The sequence below is a fragment of the Cinclus cinclus genome, chromosome Z (genome assembly GCF_963662255.1).
Source record: "Cinclus cinclus chromosome Z, bCinCin1.1, whole genome shotgun sequence".
Lineage (NCBI taxonomy): Eukaryota > Metazoa > Chordata > Aves > Passeriformes > Cinclidae > Cinclus > Cinclus cinclus.
In genome coordinates, this window is record NC_085084.1 from 55,996,333 (window position 1) to 56,019,117 (window position 22,785).

The window sequence follows — 22,785 nt, forward strand, 5'->3', positions numbered from 1 at the left end:
CTCCAGATAAATGAAAGGCAGTAGGTTACCAAAAAGTAAATTAGAGTATTGAATGACTGGGACTAACCTTGCTGACTTTGCTAAATCTTCATGTTTGCTTCAGACCTCTTTCAGCCTATGTCTGTCTGTCTACCCATCTATCTATCATCTATCTATCTATCTGTCTATCTATCTATCTATCTATCTATCTATCTATCATGTGTTTAAATGCATTTAAATTAAAATGTTATGTTCTTTGGGTTTCTCACACCTTGCTTTTCCATGCAAAACATAGACAATATTGACTATCTGATTCAATTAGAGAGTCCCTGAAAAGGTTGAGCTTCTCTTAAAAGTACTGCATTTTTAGAACCGTCATTTTAATTGACAAGTTTTATGGTTTTGTTATTTTATTAAAATTGTATTACATTGTGGTGATCTATGCAGTTTTCTCTTTGTATCTTCAAAAGCTTGAAAATTGCTTCTCTGAAGTAAAAACTGAATTTTGCAGTGATTCATGGACTTCCCAAAGCTTTTGCTTGTGTTTAGTTTAAATCTTACATGTATTCACAGAATTCTGAAAGCTTTGACACCTGTGAAAAGGGAGGTTGTTCTCTTTGAAGTGTTACAACCTTTCAGTGGGAATTAAATTTCTCAAACTGCCCTTAGAGTTTGGTGGCTGTGTACACCTTTAAGGAAATATATGTCCCCCCTTCTCCTTTAGTGACTTTGTGTGTATGAGGTTTCTGACTTGGTCATCTGGTATTTTATTACGGTTTCCTACATCAAAAGTAACAGAATTATCTAGAAACAGGGCTCAGAAATAAATTTATGTGATATAGATTTGTGAGTAATTTATACCAGTATTCCTGCATTCACTTTAATGTTAAAAAACAATGAAAAATTGTGTTGACCTTGTTTTAATTGATCATTTATTGATAGGGTTTATATTATTTTAATTACTTGATATTTCTTTAAAGGTATATGAGTTGGGGTTTTTCTGTGTGTGTATGTTAAAGCCATGGTTGACCTTACCTATTTCCATTTACTTTAGCAAACCAGTTTCTAGATCAGCGGTCAGTCATTTCTTGCTTCTCTCTGAGGACAAAACTGGTTTTCAGCAGCTGAGATCACATCTAATAGTAAGAACAAATCTACAGAAACAAAATCACTAAGGAAAGGGTAAAAGATGGTGAGTAGTCAGGGTCTTCACCTTGTTCTGACATTGCAGTGCAGAGAAGAAAGATGGCTGTGTTCGAGTAGGAGTTGATAATGTTTATTATCCCTGTTGTTTATTATGAGGAGTTAACTTCTAGCAGCATGACTGACATAGGCAACACCTTAGTAACTGTGCAGTTGCTCTGTTTGCCATATGAACACAGTTATTTCCTTAGATTGGTTTCACACCCTCTTATAAAGACCTCCTGTAACATCTTTGAAAGCAATTTTATCGAAGTGATGCCAGTCAGAATATTTCTACTTTTGTGTTGTTACTTCAGTATCACTCTGTCTTCTCTATGTAGGAAAAAAATAATATCGTGTTTTTAAAAATTAGTGTATGAGTATTGAAAACAGAAATCAATCTGCATGTATGTGGCTCTGCCTGCATGAAAGAGTTTGATATACTAAGAATCAATTATAATGGCTTTTGATGAACAAACCATAGTGTACTATACCATAGTGTATACTGTCAGTGTACTATAGCTCAAAGGGAAAGCTCTTCTTTCTAGCATACATGAAAAGTGCCTATTCTAAACCTACAGTAGTGAAATGACATCTTGTGTGACACAAGGGCTGAGATCTTTCTGTGTTTGTCACCTGATGCAAAAGCAGTTCAGGTAATTCATGAATAATGAGCCAGCAGTGTGTGCTTGCAGCCCATAAAGCCAAACGTGTCCTGGGCTGCATCCAGAGCAGTGTGGGCAGCAGGGCCAGGGAGGGGATTCTGTCCCTCTGCTCTGCTCTGGTGAGACCCCACCTGCAGTGCTGCATCCAGCTCTGGGGTCCCAGCACAGGAGGAACATGGACCTGTTGGAACAAGTCCAGAGAAGGACATGAGGTTGATAAGAGGACTGGAGCACTTTCCTTATGAAGACAGACTGAGGAAGTTGGGTCTGCTCTGAGGCCTGGGGAAGAGAAGGTTGCATGGAGACTTCACAGCAACTTCAGTAACTGAAAGGAGCCTGCAGGGAAGGTGGAGAGGGACTCTTCATAAGGGACTGCTGTGATAGGACAAGTGGGAATAGCTTCAAATAGAAAGGGGGGGGGGGGGGGGGGGGGGTGGTGGGTGGGATGGGGTGGGGTTGGAATTTAGATATGATATTAGGAAGAAATTCCTTACTGTGAGAATGGTGAGGCATTGAAACAGGGTGTTCTGGAGGTTATGGATTTCCCAGCCTCCTGAGTGTTAAAACCTAATGTTCAGGGTCGGATGGGACTTTGAGCAACCTGGTCTAGTGGGATGTGTCCCTTTTCATGACAGGGAGATTGGGACTAGAGGATCGTTACAGTCCATTCCATACCCCTAAACATTCTGTGATTCTAAGATAATGGAAAAGAACTGAAAATATTATGAACTCTTTTACATCTTACTTTTACTTTAGTAATCATTCACTCATTCAGACAAGAGACCTAAATTGTGATTGGATAGATTGCTAAATGTATACAATCTCTTTATTTGAATAAGACACTTCTTGAATCTGAAACACTGTATAAACGATATTTCCACTTCCAGATCGCCTCCCTCATTTGCATTTATTATGGCATAGAACTGCTGAAGAGAATTTGGTACAGGAAGATCTTTGGAATTATTTAGTTTCAGAACCTGTTGGGAGGTGCTGTCAGTCAAAGCCTGGAGTGGAAAAGATAAGTGGGTTTGGTAGAAAAATTTGCAGTTACAAAGTTCTTATGCAAAGGCAATACTATTACTTATTGGTAATTAATGAACAAGAAAATAGAATATAATGCTCATTATCTAAATAAATGTCTTAGAAATGTAAATAATTATACAGTTCCTACTAATGGCATTTTTGGTGAAATTAGTGTATATTGACTCACTTTGGATGCATCTAAATTCTGTCAACCTAGACTAGTTTTCAGAAAGTATTTTGGTTTATTTCGTCAGAAGTTGTCAGTTGAAGGAGTAACACTCAAGATTGTAGTCAAGGTCCTCCAGAGCTACATGCCTTTCTGCACCATAGTGGGGAGTTCACATTATTTCTAGATTCTTCTATGAGTTCTTTACTTTCATTGTATATTCTAGAAATTGCTGTTTTATACTCTGGCCTTGGATGTTGAATACCCCTCTGGTGAAAATGAATTTACACATGAGAAACAGAATCCAGAATAGTTTTTCTGGATTCTATTTGCAGTGAGTGAAATCCACAAGATTTGGTGAAAGCTTCTTGTTCTGGAAAAATTAAATTTGCCCTAAGGTTCTTGTATAAAAGGTCATCATCATGCATTGAAGAGTGCAGCATGGTTCTGTGACATTGTGAAGAACATCTTAGCACTGTTGCCACAATGAAAAGCATATTTGAAGATTAAAGAATTAGAATGTTTAATTTTTTTTGAGTAATACAAATACAAAGCTAATACAATATCTTGATTTTGTTCATTGTGATTTAATCACAGTAATAAAGAATTACCATTAAATATTTGGCATAAATAGAATGCAGCAAAATAATGGTCTTGTAAGGTAAAGTAGGCACAGCTGATTATAGTCCAGAAGCTCTATGCCAATTCAGTTTGTTTTCATTATTTAGAGGCCTGCTGAAAATGTTTTATTTATAAACAGTAAAACAGATTACTTAAATGCACTCTGAGACCAATTCACATCAGCAAGAAATACGAGTTTATCATCCCATTCTGACCTTCTGATTTCTTAAGAGATTCAGAAATAATCCAGCATTCCAAGACTGAAGTTCAGCTGCATCATTAGTGTGGTTTTTTGCCCTGCAGTTTACTTTAGCAAGTAATCAGAGCACAGACCAAAAGCTGGTAAAAAAATGGCATATAAATACACTTTGACATAAATTAAAACCCTTTTCATATTCATATATATCTGAATCAGATAAACTTAAAACTGTACTTTGGCAAAACAAAACCATCTCTGCCTAGATATAATAAAGGTATTTGGGTATCCAGCAATATATCCACCAAGTATATAAATGAATTATTTGCATGTTTGAGGTGGACATCCCAATATAACATCAGTGAAGACAAGTGAATGTTACGGAGTTATATCCTGCTAAAATCTTTGGGTGAATTGCCATAATACTGAGGATTCAACATGCATGTCTCATAGTGTGACCTCTGCATTTACAGAATTTGCCTCTTTATTTGTTTGGATTTTGGGGTTTTTCGGTGTTATGATTTAACCCCAGCCGGCATTTAAGCCCCACACAGCTGCCTGCTCATCTCCCCACTAGTGGGATTTGTGAGAGAAATGGAATAGTAAAAATGAGAAAACTTAGGTATTGTGACGAAGACAGTTTAATAGGAAAAGCAAAAGCCTTGCACATAAACAAAGGAAATCAGTGCCTTCGTTCCTCCCTTCCAATGGGCAGGCAGGTGTTCAAACATCCTCAAAAAAGCAGGACTCTGTCATGTGTAATGGTGCCTTAGGAAGACAAGCACAGTTACTTCCAAAGTCATCCCTCTTCCATTGTCTCCCATGAGCTTTAGGTACTAAGCATGATGCTGTATGGTCTGGAACATCCCTGTGGTCAGTTGGAGTCAGCTGTCCTTGCTGTGTCTCCTCCCAGCTTTTTGTGCATGCCCAGTCTCCTCACTGGTGTAGCAACACAAGAAGCAGGCATTGACACTATGTGAGCATTTGTCAATACAAACAAAAACATCTCTCTGTTATCAACTCTGTTTTCAGCACAAATCCAAAACAAAATCTCATACCAGCCTCTGTGAAGAAAATCTATCCTAGCCAAAAGCAGCGCAAAGATGTTGCTGGGGTTTCCCTCTCTTTGCTTTTTTTTTTTTTTTTAGGCCTGCTTTTTCAACTCTGGACTGTTTACAGGTTTTTCCCTCCTAATTTTACTTCAGCAATACAGTGTGGGATTTTATTGGACATCAATAACAAGCCATACAGTTAGTTGTGTAGGTAATTGGTAGCCTCATATTCCTATCTTTTTACTAGAAGCTAAGTTGCTTTAGTGGAGTATCAGCAGCAAGGCTGTGGGAAAATAGTGCCATATTCTAATTCAACTTCTTTCTGAATATGTCTGTTATGTAACCTGATGCTCAATGTTGTATTTTTACCTTGAGCTTTTCCCAAGCAATTATTAACAGATAAAAGCGATGATATGATCATTAGTAATGTTGTCATTGTAAATCTATGCTCAGCTGCTCTTGGTTTCATTTTCTCTTAACTTTAGATTATAAGAAAGGCATGAACACTGAAAGCATGTTCAGATAAAACCCAAGAACAGTATTTTAATAAATGTGCATGGCATGACTATGTTATTTCTTAAAATAGCTACACTGTGTTTTGCAGAACCTGTGTCGTGCGTCTCTCTTCAGGCACTTCCCACATATTCATTCACATGAAGTGTGCACCCTCTTTGAAGTTTTCTCTTATAATATGGAATGAAATTTCTTGACATAGGAGAGCATTTTGTTAGATAGAATAACCAGGGTAAGGAAAGAAAATATTGTGTAGCTAAGTCCGTATCAATAGAGCAGAGTTTTATTTTTGTCATTCTTTCTACCATTCCTGTGGTCTTCTGGTTGAATTGAAATTCAGGTTTAATTTATATTTGTAAAAAAATATTTATGGTATCATTTCTTGATTATTAAACCATATTTGATAATAAGTGATAATTCACATATTTACATGCTGATTCAGTTTTGGTTTTTTTTAATGGGGTTTTCTGTATCTGTGATTGTTGTTTTTTAAAGACTCTATTGTTCACTTGTTATCTTGACATCTCTTGGGAGTGCATGAATAGAAAAGTCTATGAACTGAAGTTCACTAATGACAAATAAACATAGCTTGTACAACTTTAGTCATAAACACCAAATGGGTTTATGGCTTAAGGTAAAGAATGATAAATGGAATATGCTAAATAAAATCCTGAATAGGAACACTTGCCCAATATCTGTAGGCTATCTAGGAAACAGAAAAGTTAAAGCTTCATACTTTTATGCATTAGCCTGTGGAAACAATTTCACTTCTGAAATGCTTCAAGAACATTTGAGTATAATGGGCTTTGTACTGCCTGCCTTGGCTGTACCCTGTAGAGAGCACTCAGCCCATTCAGCTTGAACTCCATTTTATCTAGCGCTTATCCATTAATTTTATCCTGACCTTGGGCATAAAATATATGCACTTTTTATGCTCCGTGCTTTTTGTGGAGAAAGAGGGATAGCATTACCCATCGATCACCATTATGAATGATATAGCTTAAAACAAACACAGGTCAGAGACAGATATGTTAAGAGCAGTTTTGTATTGATTCCATCACAACACTGAGTTAAAAGGGGGGAAAAAAACACATCAGAGTATAAATGATGAAAAGGGATTTAGAAAACAACAGCTATGAAGTAAACTTAACAGCTTTACTTTGATGTTATTATTGGCAAAAAACACAAAATAATTTTGTTGCTATTATTAACACAATCTACCTCCCCCAGTATATTTATTGTCATTGCTACTCTGCATGTGCTACAGCAATAAGGTCTGTGTCTTTTACTGCTACATTTTTTTCCTGTTGAAAGCTTTTTTGTTAAAAGAACCTTACACCGATTAGATCCTTTAATCTATATTTAGCTCTTGTGCTGAAATATTTATACCATACTTCTTGCTGTAGGCACTTTTTATTTGTTTGTTACTCCAATCCACTTACAGAACGCTGTCTTTCACCGCAACAAAATATCTCTTGCTAGGATCTGTGCCACTGGTAAAAGTTTTAACAAGCCTACCTGAATTACAGTATGCACATAGTATGTACATATGTAATGTACATAGAGAAAAAGACACCCTCCTTGGTCAATTGATTTCCATTGAGGAAATAATGATTTAAATAATATTACTAATGGAGGAGAATTGTTTTGCTCTGTGAGACTTCTCTTTGGAAACAAGAAAACTTAGGCACTTTGAGCCTTAAGTGGCAAGATATTATGAAACAGCTTATCATAGGAAAAGGCTAAAAATGTGGAATTTGACAAATCTGTGATAATAAATTTATGGTCTGTTTACTTAATAAAGTAAAAACCTGGAACTGTTAAGTTAGAGACAGATACTCAGAATGGCCTTGCTTTGCCAGAAGTCAAAGTTTGTGTTCTGTTTTCTAAGCAGTTTTCTCATTTAAAACTCTTGAGTGTTCAGATATAATTGACTGATCCTTTACCATTGCCATGCTCAATTCTTAGGTTTCTTCCCCATGGTTTTTGTGGTGTTTATTTCAGTTTATAAATTGGTACTTTCTGTTCCTGATTATGGAGGCACAGAGGCACAGTGGTTCTATTAACACAGTTTCTCCTGTGAGGACTAGGGGACAAGAAAAAGCTTCTTCCTGTTCAGCTGTGGGCCAGCTGATCAGAGGAACTGCTAGATCTGGATGTTCTTGGTACTGGAGGCCCATCTTACCACTTACTTCCATTGTCTAGAGAATTTACACATACATAATGCAGCAGTCATCAGTTCATGAAATTCTGTCTGGTAAAAAGTAATTTAGTTGTGTCTCTTTCAGTGCTGGCTTATATAGTAGTTGAAAGCCTTCCCTTTGGGTTTCCATATTACCAATTTCCTACTGTAGGAAAAGCCATAGCTGGTAAAAAAGTGGGAAAATGTAAGGTTATTTTTTTTTCCCTATAGCTTACTGTCACATGCTGATAATAAAAATTACATATTTCTTTACACCCTCAGGTCTTTTATAAGTATTCACCTATTCATTCATTATTATCTATGAGATGCTTAAAATTTGTGGTGGAACCTAAATAATTATTATATTACATTAGTTCAGTGACCCTGTCATTTAATATTTCCTTTGGTCAATTTGCATTTTAAAACAAAGAAAGCTCAGAAAAATAATTTTAATATACTGGCATATACTAGAGATGAAAGAGGGTGTGTTTTTTTCCTCTGGACCTTTTTTTGTTAGGCCTATTTTATCACACACAAAAGAGTTTTTGAAAAGTAAGGTATTCCACAATTGCAGGAATTACTCTGAAAGGGCCATTATGCTTAACAATCTTTTTAAATAGAAATTGCATGGGATCATCCTTTAATAAAACAGGAATTTTTTATGTAAATGTTTTGGTATTTATAGTATGGATAAGCCACAGGAAATTCAGGGATGAATTTGGCAGGTGGCCTTCATCTCATGTGTTTTCTCTTTAAAAAGTGATACTACCTATGTGGTTATTTTTATTAAGCAGCTGTAAATGAGAATAAAATTCTATCATGCATGACTTATGTTCTTGAAGTGCCTTTTGGTAATGCACTGTTGTTACTGTTTACTTAAAAATCTTTCACATGTTTAGAACAATATACCATCATTGATTAAGAGCATCTTTGTAAAACAGGATCAGGAATAGTACATGTGTTTACATGGGGAAATAGAAAAGATGGTATACAGTTGTACAATTAATCAGTTGCAGATGCAGAGACTCAGTTCTCCTGAGGCCATAGGTTTTAAAGCCATAAGGAACTAGTAACACTATTTAGTCTGGCCTGCTGTATAATAGAGGTCACAGGATTTCCCTGAATTAGTTCCTACTTCGTTATCATATGCTTTTGAGTGAAAGTATAAGCTGAGTTTTTTTAATTTCCTGTCTTAAATTCCTGGTGCTGTTCCATGGGACTATTCAGACTTCTTAGCTAAGACTTGGTCATGTATTTGCTGTCGGCCAGGATTTTTACAGGCTTCAGCAGAAACTGTGTTTCCACAGGGATATACCTCCACCTCCTTCATATTGGAGACAACATTTCAAGCCAGTACTTGGTAGTGAAAGAGTTAATGAAATCTGTTTGAACTGGTCAGGTTACAGAAAAATACAGTACCCTATATTGCTCAGTAACTGCTTCATCTCTTCTAAATTTTCAGCCATTACTTTCTAGGCCATCATTTCTGTTCACTCACTAGCAACTTCTGTGAGCCACTTGTGCTATCAGTCCTTTTGTCTCCCAGAGGTCCCTGTCTGGGAATTCAAGCCAGACTTCTGAAAGAGCACAGATCAACAAGAGACAAAAACATCCCCCACAGGTTTTATGCATGCTTGTTTCGTTTGCAGCTGAATCTTGCCACTGTAATTGGGACCTTCACAGTGAAGAGAATCAGTAAAGTATTTTTCTGAGTGATGACTGGTCACGGATGCACTGAATTTTATGCACGGAAAATAAATATGCATAGTAGTCTTGTCTGTGTAGAATGAACTTTAAAATAAGTTGTTTAATTTTTCACTTTTTTGTCAGTGACACTTTGGAAAGAAGAGAAATAACCCAAACACACTTCCCTCTGCCACTTTAAAATGAAATTTAAAAAAAAAAATGTTTTGTAAAATATCTGGAATTCTGCCTGTCACATTTTGATGTGGGTATGGTTATAGTCAAAAAATTCAAAAGGAAAAAAATAGTGTCCAAAATTGATTACTTGTCTCTTAGGTTTAAAATTTGAATGATAGTTTTTATTCTGCATGAAGCTAACTCACACAGTGTTGCACATAGAAAACTTTAAGCTCATTAAATCCTTAGGGTCTAATGTTCAAAGTGGCTTTTTAAAGTTGTTAGGCAAAGTTTTGTGGTATTTGCTATGTGTAACAGGGATGTAAAAAAATACAGTTAACATGAAGAATATTTTAGGAAAAATAAAACAATGACTGTGGAGTCATAGAGGAAAAGTGAATACAAAAAACATTGGAGATGGCAAGCATTCATCTGTGTATAGCTAGAAATGTACACATGCATGAACATTCTTTGTACTTCTTGTATGGAGTCAAAGTTCTGATCTGGGTACCTTCACTGGCAGGATGAAATTAAGGGATGCTGGTGCTTTGCATCTAATCAGTCACGCACACAACTGAATAAACGACCTCAAGTGTTCCTTCACACTCACAAAAGCTTGATTTGCAGATGCAAAGACTATACAGGTGTATTTAATCTGTAGTTAGTATGAAGGCATCTAGTCTGTCTAAGAGACATTAATATAAAGAGTAATCTAGTCAATCATCTTGGTTTATTCAACAACTAGTAATATTCTTCATCTCATAAACTAATAGTTTTCTTTATGAACTTCATTCATGGTTGAGTAAAATCTCTATTCTGTTTTGCTTTGTGGGAATATCATGTTAATTAAGCGAAGCTGATCTATTTATAAGTAAATGCAGTAAGAAAAAGCTTCCAGGAAACTGCAACTGCAAATACTACACTACCAACTTACATTTAATTAATCTACTTCTTCCTTTGTTTGGTGTACTGAAATCAGTAAAGATTGTGTTTTGTATCACAAGTAGAGATTTTTGCCTAAGGGACGATAAAAATAATGTGAGGATATAAGGCAAGTTTGAATATATCCTGAAGCATGTTGTCATTTCTATTGTGTAACTTCTATTGCTGCCTTGTAAAGGAGAATGCTTTCACTGTTCTTAAGAATGTTCAGAATTCAGACAACATAAATCCAGTCATCTCAACAGAATCTTTTCTGAATATATTAATCACTTCTTACTGATTGTTAGTAAAGTTAAACAGGGCATTAGGTAATATATTACTGAGGTACAAGCCTAGACTTCTAATGCAGCCTTAAAAAAAGCAAAACACCAAACCTGACAAAAAGTTCTAATCTTATTGACATTGAATTGAAGCAAATTCCTCACGAGATACAGAAAAACCTGGTAACAAAATGGAAGTGGGGAACAGATGAATTTGAAAAGCTGCTTGTTCTAATTACTGTTGATTTGGTAAGGGGATGTAACTATTGAACTGAATGATCAACAGTTAGTGTGTACTTCATTTTGCAGTCATATTACAGTTTCTAACAGACAGGTGTCCACTTGACAGAAGCTGTGGTCTTGATGGAACTGTGTCAAATCCAATTTTTGATAGCTGTCTCTCCAAAGAGACAGATGATCAAATACACACACAGTCTAAGCTGCCATCTCATCCACTGCTTTTTCAAAGCAGCTCTGAAGACCTATTGACAGGGAAATGTAACAAAGCTCTCAGTATAGAGAACACTGATGTGCAGAATGAAAAATTCCTTCTAGGGCATTAGTTTGATAATGGAGTCCTCTTCAATGACCTAAACAGCCTTGCCAGTAACTTTCCAGATGCTATGTTGAGGTGAAATGTATTGTGTCTCTTAAAAACTGAGAAATTAGGACAGTGAGAGTTTGTCCTTTGCTTGTTGAACAAGTCAGTGGCGAGACCAAATATGTAGTAAGCAAGATTAAGCAAGCAGCCCGGTCTGACCATTTCATTTAAGGCATATTAATTTTTCATAAATCAGGTTGCTGATACGTACCTCACCAAATTATCATTTCTATATTACAAACAATGGAGGATATTGTTACCTCAGACAAATCTACCTACTCATTCCTTATTACAGTTTTATTCCTTTGTTGCCTTACTTGTACCCAGAAAGATAACATTCTCAAAAGATGTGACAAAATGGCTTTACTTCTTTATGCCATGAAAATACTATATTCTGATTCAAAACATACCTTCTAACTAAGAGTATAAAATTAAATACAAAATATACAAAAATTAAATACAACTGTAGTTGCATAGAAATTATGTATGATTAAATATACCTTGAAAATAAACAGCTGGAACAGGTCAATTAAATGCAGAGGAATTTAGTCCGTGGTAGTTGCCAATTCTTTATTAAGGAAGAGCCTGGACTACCTAGCAGAAATTTTATGGCTCCCATATCACCAGTGAAGAGAACTGCTTTGCAGCCTTAGAAACAAAATACTTGAAAGAATGCATGTGTTTTTAGCTACAGCCACTCTATGCTATGCATAAAATCAAGAGAATTATTTCACAATTCATTCCATAGAAGTTTCTAGAGCCCCGGGTCTTTGCAAAACTTAATGTGATTTTGTTTGTGTGTGGCTAAAGACATTTTGAGGGGACTTCAGTTTGGTTCCCCTCTGTTAATCATCACCGTGGGGCGACAGCAGTCAATTGACTGTCAGTTCTCTGTCACCCACAGGGTTGCTATTATCTGTGCCAGCCACACATCACAGTGTTGCAGTTTAACAGATTTTAAAGTTTGTGGTGCACTTTAGAGGGAAGGATTTAGAAATGTGGTAAGATGCTGAATAGCGTAAGCCTTCTGCCAAGCAAGTATTTTCATTTCAGATACAAAATAAATTTTATTCAATCCTGCCTGATACTTGCAACTGACAGTTCCAGTAATAGTCAGTTTTAGTCCTGCATATGTTTTCAATTTTACCTGAAAAACCTGATTTTTTTTTAAATGAATGACAGTAAGGGCAACAGAACGTTGAATCTGCAGTCTGCTGTTGAATAGCAGAAGTGATAGTATTTATTTACTTTTAAAGGAGTACGCATAGGATTGTGAATATATAAATAGAAGGATTTTTCCATTGATGAGAACATAGGTCTTGTAAAGTTAGGGCTTTGACACTTTATTGTCAGTCATGCTACCAACCCACCATGTAATTAGTCAGGAATCAAAAAACTGCATTTTATTGACATTACATTTTCTGTAAAACAGATGTAGAGATGTACAAGTTGTATTTTATGTAATTTCTTAATATATAATTATTTTTAAAAATTTGGGTTATATTTCCTTTTTTCCAGTCATTGCGAGTTTCACCGACTGCTGCTTTTTCCAAAATGATAGATAGTGTCTTAGCAACTTCACCTGCTGGCTAGCTCAGGATGCACAAATTAATCTCGTCAGGTCCCATAGGCTTCTGTGCACTCAGGTTCCTAAGATGGTCATGAGCCTGATCTTCTCCTAAAGTGGACTCGGGATCTTCATTCTCCCAATCTCTTTCTCATCTTGGGCAGCATGGCTGCAGCACTCGCCACTGAGTAACATGCACAGAAGTAATTGAGAATCTCAGCTTTCTCTTTGTCCATGGTAGCTAGGTCTCTTCTTTCTTTATGGAGAGAGTCCACACTATCCCAAGTCTTCCTTTTGTTTGCAGAATATCTGCAAACGTAGAAGTCCCTCCTGTTGTCTTTGATATCCATGGCCAGACTCAATTCTAAATGGGCCTTGGCTTTCCTAACCTAATCCCTAGCTTCCCACACAATTTTCCTGTGAGGCCCCCTCTCTCCATTACCACTTCATAAAAACTTCATTTCTTGCTCTGACTTTGCTTGGCAGCTTCTTATTCATCCATGGAGGCTTCCTGGCATTTTTGTCCAATGTCCGTGTTATCAGGATGCATCTCTCCTGAGATTGGAGGATGTGATCCTTGAATATTAGCCATCATTCTTGTCCTCCTCTGCCCTCTAGGGCTCTGTCTCATGGGACTCTACCTATTAGGTCCTAGAAGAGGCCAAAGTTTCTTCTCCTAAAGTCCAGGGCAGAGCTTGCATTGAGCTGGTCTACATGTCCTCCTCCCTGCCCTGGTGATCTCAAACTCCACCCTCGCATGATCACTGCAGCCAAAGCTGCCTTGGAGCATTATTCCACCAGCTCCTTCCTGTTTGTGGGTTCAAGGTCCAGCACGACACTTCTCCTTGTTGGCTTCTCAATCACTTTGTAAGGCACATTCATTGGCACATTCAAGGAACCTCTGCAATGGCTTGTGCCCTGTCATGAGGTCCCTCCAGTAGATACCAGAGTGGTTGAAAACCCCCCTTTAGGATCAGGGCTTGCGACCATGAAGCCACTCCTGTCTGCCTGTAAGGGCTTCATCCGCACCATCCTCCTGATCGGGTGGCCCACTGTAATATCCCCGGTCCATGCCCTCCCTTTAATTTTGGCCCACAAACTCTCAGCTCTCTCATCATTCACCAGTCGGAGTTTCACACATTCCATCTGGTTGCTTACATAGAGAGCCTCTCATGTCACTAGCTGCTTTCTCCTAAAAAGCCTTAAGCCTTCTATTGCATTGTTCCATTCATAGGAGCCATCCCACCACGTCTCTGTGATACCAGTGATGGCATATCTACAGAGGTATTCACATGTCTGTAGTTCCTCCCTGTATTATGTGCATTTGTGTGTAGGCATCTGAGCTGGGCCTGGAGAAAACTGGCTGACTGACTGAAGTATCTGGAATGCCTTTGTACTGCTCTAGGCATCCATTACAGGTGTTTCTGTCCAACTGGCAGGGGTGGAAGGGATAGTTGCCCCCACTTCCTTGATAAATCAAATTTAAGGTCCCTTCAGCAATCTGGCAAGTCCTGGGAAAAAGAAACTTTTCCCTTCTTTGTCAAATGAATGCATCAACCCCCAGTAGACCAGGATTGCCAAATCAAGTCCCATGGTCTGAGTATCCCACTGCTATCACATGCCACATTTTCTTGGTTGAACTAGTGGTTAATTGCCCTGTTTCTGGAGCAGGTTGGCTGCTCCAATTAGCTCTGGCTGTTCTTCCAAGTGTGTGCTGAGTGTGTTGTCTCATTAGCCTGCACAGCTGGAAAGTATTTCTGGGGGAAAATGGCTTTGAAGGAAGCCCTTTTATTTGATCTTTTCATCTTCCTTTTGTTTTTGGGTTTTCTTTTGTTTTGTTTTTTCACTACTTTCCAGCCCCCTGTGTCAATGCACTCCCTCCCTCTCTCCTTCTCTTGTGTTCTGAGAGGTGAATTTTTGTCCTCTCCTCAGCAGGCCGTAGTTCCCCACTGCTGGGATAGGAACCCACTGTTCGACTCTGTCTCAGCCTCCCTGATATCTCTCAGTCTTTTGACTGTCTCCTGCAGCTTGACTACCTGTTTTTGGAGGTAGTCCACCAGGACAGTGGACTCCTGCAGTTCAGTGAACTACTCCTCACACTTCCTCATATTCCTTGACCACTTCCTCATTCAATTCTACCACCAAGTTTAGCAGATCATCAGTTTATCCACAAGGCAAACAGATATATCTCCACTGCCCTCTGACATCCATGAGAAGCTCCAACACTGCCTGGAGCTGGAGACTTGGACAGCTGTGTGATGATGTGTGAGGTTTGTCTGGGTCACTGTGTTCCTTCTGACAGTGGCTTTTGACTGAGTGGAAACCACAGTCCACTTTTAGTTTGGTGGATGATGACTTACTCCCTAAATTCTGTGCCCTGCCTTTATGAACTGCCCTGCAAACTTCCCTGCCACATCTTTCTGCCATGCCACACTGTGTACCTGCTCTGTTCACTGCAGTCCTGGTCACTTACACTTCTTGGAACCCTTTTGTGTCAGCTCCTGACAAAAATCCCCTCCATTCCTGATTGGCTTGCAAGAGCTCCCAGGTCTTCCAGGGCTCTGGGATGCCAATCAGGTGTCCCTGAGCTCAATAATTCCTCTGTACAGTACAATGCAAGAGTTGTCCCTGCACCCAACCTCAGTAACCACTGCTACTGCTTCAGTTGCTTCACTGACGTAAATCTTATAAGGATCTGTATTCATCATTTGCTTGAATAAAAACAAAAACATTACTTCTTCATAGCTAATGGAAACTGCTGAGAAGTGAGAGTGGTTCTGTGACCTTACATCTGCTTTCCTCATGGGTGCTTTGATGATGATGTGTAACAAGAGAAAATAAATTAATATATGATGCTGTTTCTTTGTGGAATGTTGTAGAGACTATTATAAAAATTAACATTAAACACTCACTACAAACATTGTATGTATAACTATAGATTTACATTTGAAACATATGAGTAGCAACAAACCTCAGTCTTTTTAAAGAATTCTATCAGGGGATTTTCTGCTTAGAGGTCTCCATGCTAGGATGTGATTTTTCTGTGATATACTGGCAAAAGTTTTGAAACTTACTAGTTGTAGTTTTGAAACCTGTCCTGTATTGCTTTTGTGTCCTCAGGTGTCACCACATTTCTCAGAGATCATTAATTTGTAAGTTTAAGTCCCATTACAGGTCTCTGAGTGATATTTAGTGATGGTGTTATGTACAGTCCATTTCAACAAAAGGAAAGATGTAATGTACATTTTTTTCCTCAAGATAAATCAAAGAAAGTACTGGCTCAATGCCCATCGGAAGAGGGGAGAACTGTTTGGTTACACTTGACACGTCACGGGCTGTATCTGTGTTGTTGAACAAAGAATAACTACTTAAAATACTAAATACTAAATGCAGTATTTTTAGGATACACTTCTGTTATTATTGACAATACTTATTTTCCATTTTAATAGTCATCCAAACTTCATATTCCTTTGATCCTACCAGTTGTCGGATCTGCTGTGCTGTCAGTTCTTGAGCTATAACTGCACTACCTAGAACTGAAGATTTCCTGAAACTCTTATTTCCCTAATATTTTAAGAAACACATAGGATAGGGGTGAGAAAAAAACTGCTTAGCAGCTGATGAGTCAGACTGAATTGTATGTAAACTTGTAACTAAAAGATTTAGAAGTAAACTCAAAGTTTTCCCAATTAGATTACAGTCCATTTTAACTCCACTGAATTTTATGCTAAATATAGGAATTTTTAAAGGCTAATTCATGGGTCAAAAATAACTTTTTATTTAACTAGCTAAAACAAAAAACATAACACATACAAAGAATGAACAAAGTGATGACATTAATATGAGGGGTTAGCTTTTCAAGTAAGGAAGAAGGGTGAAACTTGTATAAGAACTTCAAAGAAATCACTATTCAAGAACTAAATGGGATGGTGATAACAGGCAGACCTGTATGAGTTGGTTTTATAATCTGACTTCAAAGTAGCCAATTTTGTTGTTTTAATTATTTTTTTATTTTTCTTTAATTTATCAAAACTCCTATTAATGAGAATTTTGTGAATCATTCTTCCATCATAATATGTACCTTCTATTTTAGAATTAAACCTAAATCAAAATCTTTGGTTAAGAAGCCCCTTCATAATGCCACTCTAAAAGGATGTATCAAATTTTAATGATTCTAAAGCAAATTAAATAGAAGCAAAAAAGTCAACAGATTGCTTAACAGAGTTATTAGATAATGAAAATGCAGCAACATTCCTTGTCTAACCTTTCCTTTTACAATTCCCCTGTCATAAGTGCTATGAAGTTGCAACAAAGCACATCAGCCAAAACAGAACTGAGATTGTTGCTATTTAAAAATGCTTATGCACTCAGCGTTCAATAATTTGAAAAATGTGACAGGAATCATGATAGAAAACACAGAAACACAGGGGATATGCTTCACTAAGATTCAGGCTGGGGAGGTATGAAGTAATACAAAATATATGTGGGGTCATAGGTCAAGAATAGCAATAATATGGAAAAAAAAAGTTGAAATGGATCCCTGGGAAGAGCCCTAAATTAAGCAGATTATTGACCTAGTTGGTGTTTCCCATTGCCAGTGTTATTTTCATTGTGTATGATCATAAACATTTTCAAATATATACATGTATACATGATAGAACATTTTCTTTCCAAATAAAAGTCAGCTACATTTGATTATGTCTACAGAGCATCAAAAGTGTAATCTAATTGAAATTCAATCTCCTGATCTCCAAGGACACTTCTCAGAAAAAATAGACAAGATATTGTGATATAATTCTCCTTTTTATAAAAATCCTCTGCATATCATGCTGCTGAAAAGCAAGGCTTCTTGGCTGAACAGTATTAACAGCAATATTTATGTTAGTTTTTCTAAGACAAGATACGAAGCACTTAGACTATTAGACTATTGAAGGCAAATGTTGATGATTTTCATTTTCTTTCTTTGAAGGCCACCATTCAATAGATAATTGTGGTTTATTTAATCATTCATAGTGGAAACAAATGAAAGAATAAAATGACAGATACATTTTGATTTTTTATGACCTGATGCTTCATCACTGATGTCTTTATTTTCCTGATTGTTTTTTTTTTTCCTTTTCTTTCTTGTATTTCTGTAATCCCAGTCTTAGAGTACTGTAGCAGTCTAATTTCTCTGCCTACGTCTGGCAACATCACAATAACTCACAGTTACAGTGTTCTTCTCTTGGCCTGCTATGACTGACATCCCAGAAATAGCCATTTAAAATGTGTCAGATTCTTATCTCTCTGTTTGAAAGGTAAAGTTAAACGCTTTTTCTGTCAGTGTGCATAGTCTTGAATTTTAACAAATCAACTGGTTTGGCTGTTGTACCAGCCTTTTGTCTCTGCAGAAGTACATAATTCTATCTTTGCACACTAATGGCTTACTGAAAACCGTTGCAGCTGTCGATTTACTTTGGGGCATATGATAGCTCAAAGTAATTTATATACCAAAATAGACCTATTCTCACTGGCCATACTCTTATCATATATTAAGTAATTATTTTGCGTTTGCTCCACTGTGGAATGAATGAAAATTGTCACAAGCAGCACTCAGGTGTTTTTTTTAAGAATAGAACAGTAGATTCAAAATCCCTGTAGTGAATAATATGCTCTCAACATCTTTAATATATTTATCTAATATTTTGATCAAAAAATACTGTATTTGTATTACAATAGCTTTCTGTGTGTCCAATCAAAATTGAAGCACCATTGTGCTGGATGCTCTACAGGTCTATGTGGTGATACTGTTCTTGCCACAAAACTTTAACAGTGGAATAGATAGAAGCTGCTAGAGAAAAAGCAGCTATTAATCTAGATGTGAAACACTCACTGCATATAAACATCTAGTTTCATGGCCCAGAAAGCATTATATGACATCAGAATTGAAATGAACTTGTCCTGACCACTGAGTGGCTCACATTGTTATGTGCTAATATAAAAGTACTCATTAACACAATGCAAAAGTAATTATCAAGTAAATCCCCAGACTAAAAAAAATTAATTCATGAGACCCTTTCAAAGGGTGATTTAAAAGAAGATTTGGGGGTGAGGAGGGGAAAAGTGGTGTCAGCTACCGATAGATATACTAGGAGTGTGCATATTTTGACTCAAAATCACAGAAGATCCTGAAAAATCAAAATGTAAATTTAGGGCCTGTTTATGTATGCAGATCTATCACATTTATCAGCTCCAAGGGTAGACAATTCCTGAATCTACTCAGGTGTCTGTAGTTTGACAAAGTATTTATCATTTATTGCCCATATTTAAGTCTTTCTTATATGTAGTACCACTGAGTAAATACTGGTTATGTTGTTATGCTGTACTTTTTCTTCAGATATATATATATATATACACACACACACATATATATATGTGTGTGTGTGTGTGTGTGTATGTGTGTGTGTATATATATATATGCATGTATCTATATTTTTATATATATATATATATATATACACACTTTCCCTGGAATTAAATTAGACTTGGTAAGAAGCCCATGTTTCCTCACTTAAAGTATTTTCTGATGTTGCTTATGTCTGACTAACAAAACTCCGTTATTCCACACATGCCCTACCTTTGTGCTCATCCTCCTTCTCCCAAGCTGCTTTATATTTACAACTGTTTTCTAAGAGACCTCTAACATTAATCCTCCAAGCTTGCACAATGAATTACTTCACTCAGGTGTTTCCTAAATTTTGTTGTTATTTTCTGAACTCTGTTTACCTTTTCAGCATCTTGCAATAAAAAAGATTTGATTTGGTATTCCCCAAGAAATACAGAAAGCAAATACATTCTGTGACCTGGTGTTTTTCTGTTTAGCTGAAAAATCACCACTCTTTTTCTTTCACTAAGAAAGTCCACTGTAAACTTTTATTTGACTTCCTCACCGTTATTATAATATCTACAATAATCCGTGTGAAGATTTTGGTGCAATTTTTGTAATATGGCTTCTCATAGGGAAATTGGAAAAACAAATCAGTCCTGACAGATTTTTTTCAGGTCACCCATGGTTATGGAGGAACCCTGCTGAATTCCTTCTGCGTATTTTCCAAACAGCTGCCATTTTATTTTTTTCCTTTTCAGAAGCGAGAGACAGAAAAATCTCTTTCATCTACTCAACAAAAAATGCAGAGAACTAATTTAAAATCTCTTATATGAAAATCAACTTACAAAACCTTTTCTGCAAATATGTAACAAAGTATGTGGTCGCCTTGTGGGGAGGTAAAGTGCCTTTAGGTATATTGATAGTAAATACCAAAAGATTTTATTTTCATTGTTACTGACAAAACATTCTAATTTTATAGCAGACCCTAAGTTTTACAGTAAACTCTTAATTTTGTAGTGGATTCTTTATAGTAACATCCCTTCTCTCTGTATCATGCCTATCAGTGTAACCACTGGTTCAGGTTTGAATTTGAATGTCTCACAGTCTCTTCAAATAGCTGACTGTAAAACATGATACAGTTAACTTTCATAGCATTTCCAAACTTAAAAATCACTATCACATTTGTGAGTAGTGATATCAGCTTGAACCATAGTAAGGATAAAATCAGAATGTGAATTTTATCAGAATCACTACGTTCCCCTGTATGATTAAATTTAAGCACAAAGTCTGCTAAAGAATCTGCAGAGGATGAGTAATACTGATAATTAAAGATGAAGAGACATTCTACTAAAGATATAATCAAAGAGGTTAAGTGTGCTGATCTAGACACTGCACAGACATTGTAATAAATGTCTTTGCTTTTGAAATACTGTGTTATTATAAAACTGGAAACATATTACCAATTAATTATTCTGTGCATAGGAAAATATATAAAGGAAGGAAAACTGTAACAGTGGTCTGTTTTATTTATTCATGTGAATATGCTTATTTGCTGTTTTCTTATGCTCAAAATTACAGTCCTCAACAACATTAGATTATTTTCTAAATTAAGGAAAATTTTGAATTATTTTTGTTTTCAGAGGGATGAGAAGCATCATAGAGGTTTTTGGTTGGAAGATGTTTTATTATACTAATTTGTATGTATTTAGAAAAAACAAACAGTGACATGGCCATCAAAACAGGATGTTCAGTATAAAATCTGAAGTTCTGAGCCTTAAAAACCTTACAACTCAGTTCAGAGTTGTTCTACTGGAACTCCTTCGAAAGCAAGAATAGAGGTATTACTGGAGAATAAAAGCATGTGTTGAACTTAACCAAAGGTTGGCGCCATTTAAGGACTTTGCAAAGTCAATCTTGAGCAGTTCCCCTCCTTCCCCAGCAGAGATGTCTTTCCTACACCCAGCAGGAAGTAAAACGTTGTTATTTTAGCCAGATCACAAGATGTATTTGCTTCTTTTGAGCAACAAGCGTCGTCACAGTGAAATTGTATTGCCTTTGACCATGTGGGTGTAGGGATACCTCTGAAATCCATGGGCCAGAGGGTTTATGGTAAATGTGGCAACATGAGTTACTGAAGCACATCTTCTAACATCTCTGAGAATGGGTAACTTACTTCCAGACTGGTGGTGTGGTGTCCAATTGAGTGAATTGTCAAGAGAAGTAGAGGGTTTTAAAGCAGTTGAACTATGTGGGTACTGATATCTCAAGAGTTACCAAACACTGAGAAAGAGTTAGGGAGCACTGAAGAAGTTCAAGGGTTCTAACTTTCCAGTTGCATTACCTTTATTGGTCAGTGTCTGTATCTTGGGACAAATTAAGGTCCTTCAACCCTTCTGTCCACTGGTATTTTGAAAGATAATATTGTTGACAGATACTGAGTGGTGATTTGAGTGACAACCCTGGGCAGAACAGATTTATTCCACGTGTATGAGTAATAATTACACAGAGAACATGGAACCATATTTTTGTGAAAGACCAGCTGGCTGTGGAAGTGAACCACAGAGCTGTTTGCTAGATTCTAGGAGCGTTGCATAGTGCACAAACTGCCTTTTGCCACAAATTCAGTTTGTGTTGATGAGTTGCACCCACTGTTTTTAAACTTATATCAGGGTATGATTCATTACTGGTAATTTTCCTCTTAAAATAGTATTTTCTTATAGATATCGGACTTTAAAGCAGTCCCATAGAAATCTACAGAACTTCTAAAGATACTACTTAATGTAAGAAATACAGAAGCAAGCATCCTTGTTGTAACAACATCCATGTTGTTAAGATCTGAATATTGTTTCCTAAATCCAGCATCATTCAGTTACATTTTCCTTACTTGTATCACAACAGCAGAAGACATGAAGCTGATATGAATTTAAGTTTGAGTGTCCTGGCTGTGTGCCTCATAAAGAAGCCTCTTCCATCTAACAGATATATATATATGTACATTACAAAATATATAATCAGTCTTTCCAGTTTTCTTCACTAAAATGTAGAACTGAAATATTGACTCTGAATGCACCTTCAAATGTTATGTGTTTCTAGGATAAGATTTTTACTTTCTATGTTTTTTTTGAAAATATGTAATTCAGTTTTAAGAATTACCTGTTTCTTTCTTATTATAAATTATAAAGAAAGGTAAAATGAGTTAGCCAAAATTAATTAGTATAATTTTAAAATTATTACTAAGGCCTCTGTAGACTCCTCTGTAGGAATTTGGAGTAGTGTATGCTTTTCTTTATTCTAGTCATCTGTGGGTTTCAAGTTCACAAGCTGGAATCTGTGCCTAGATGTAGCCAAACATTTCTATATGTATTTTCAAAATATTTTGCATTTTCCATAAGATTTGATGCTTATTTGAGTTAACATGAAGTAAGAAAATTCTAGAAATGGTAGAATAGGATTTAAGGAAATTTTTCACTTGTGCAACTCAATCTTAATATGAACAAACTTAATGAACAAAGGTGTTCGTTAATAATGCTTGAAATAAAATGTGACTGCTTTGCACTTAGTAGTTTCTAAATAAAAAAGAAATATAAACCATCTCTTGCTCTTAATATT

At 36.5% G+C, this 22,785-nt stretch overlaps 1 protein-coding gene across 1 annotated transcript in view; it reads left to right on the top strand.

Moving 5' to 3' along the window:
• PTPRD (protein tyrosine phosphatase receptor type D) overlaps nucleotides 1–22,785 on the top strand; it is a 225,125-nt gene that overhangs the window by 48,088 nt on the left and 154,252 nt on the right. The window lies entirely within an intron of this gene.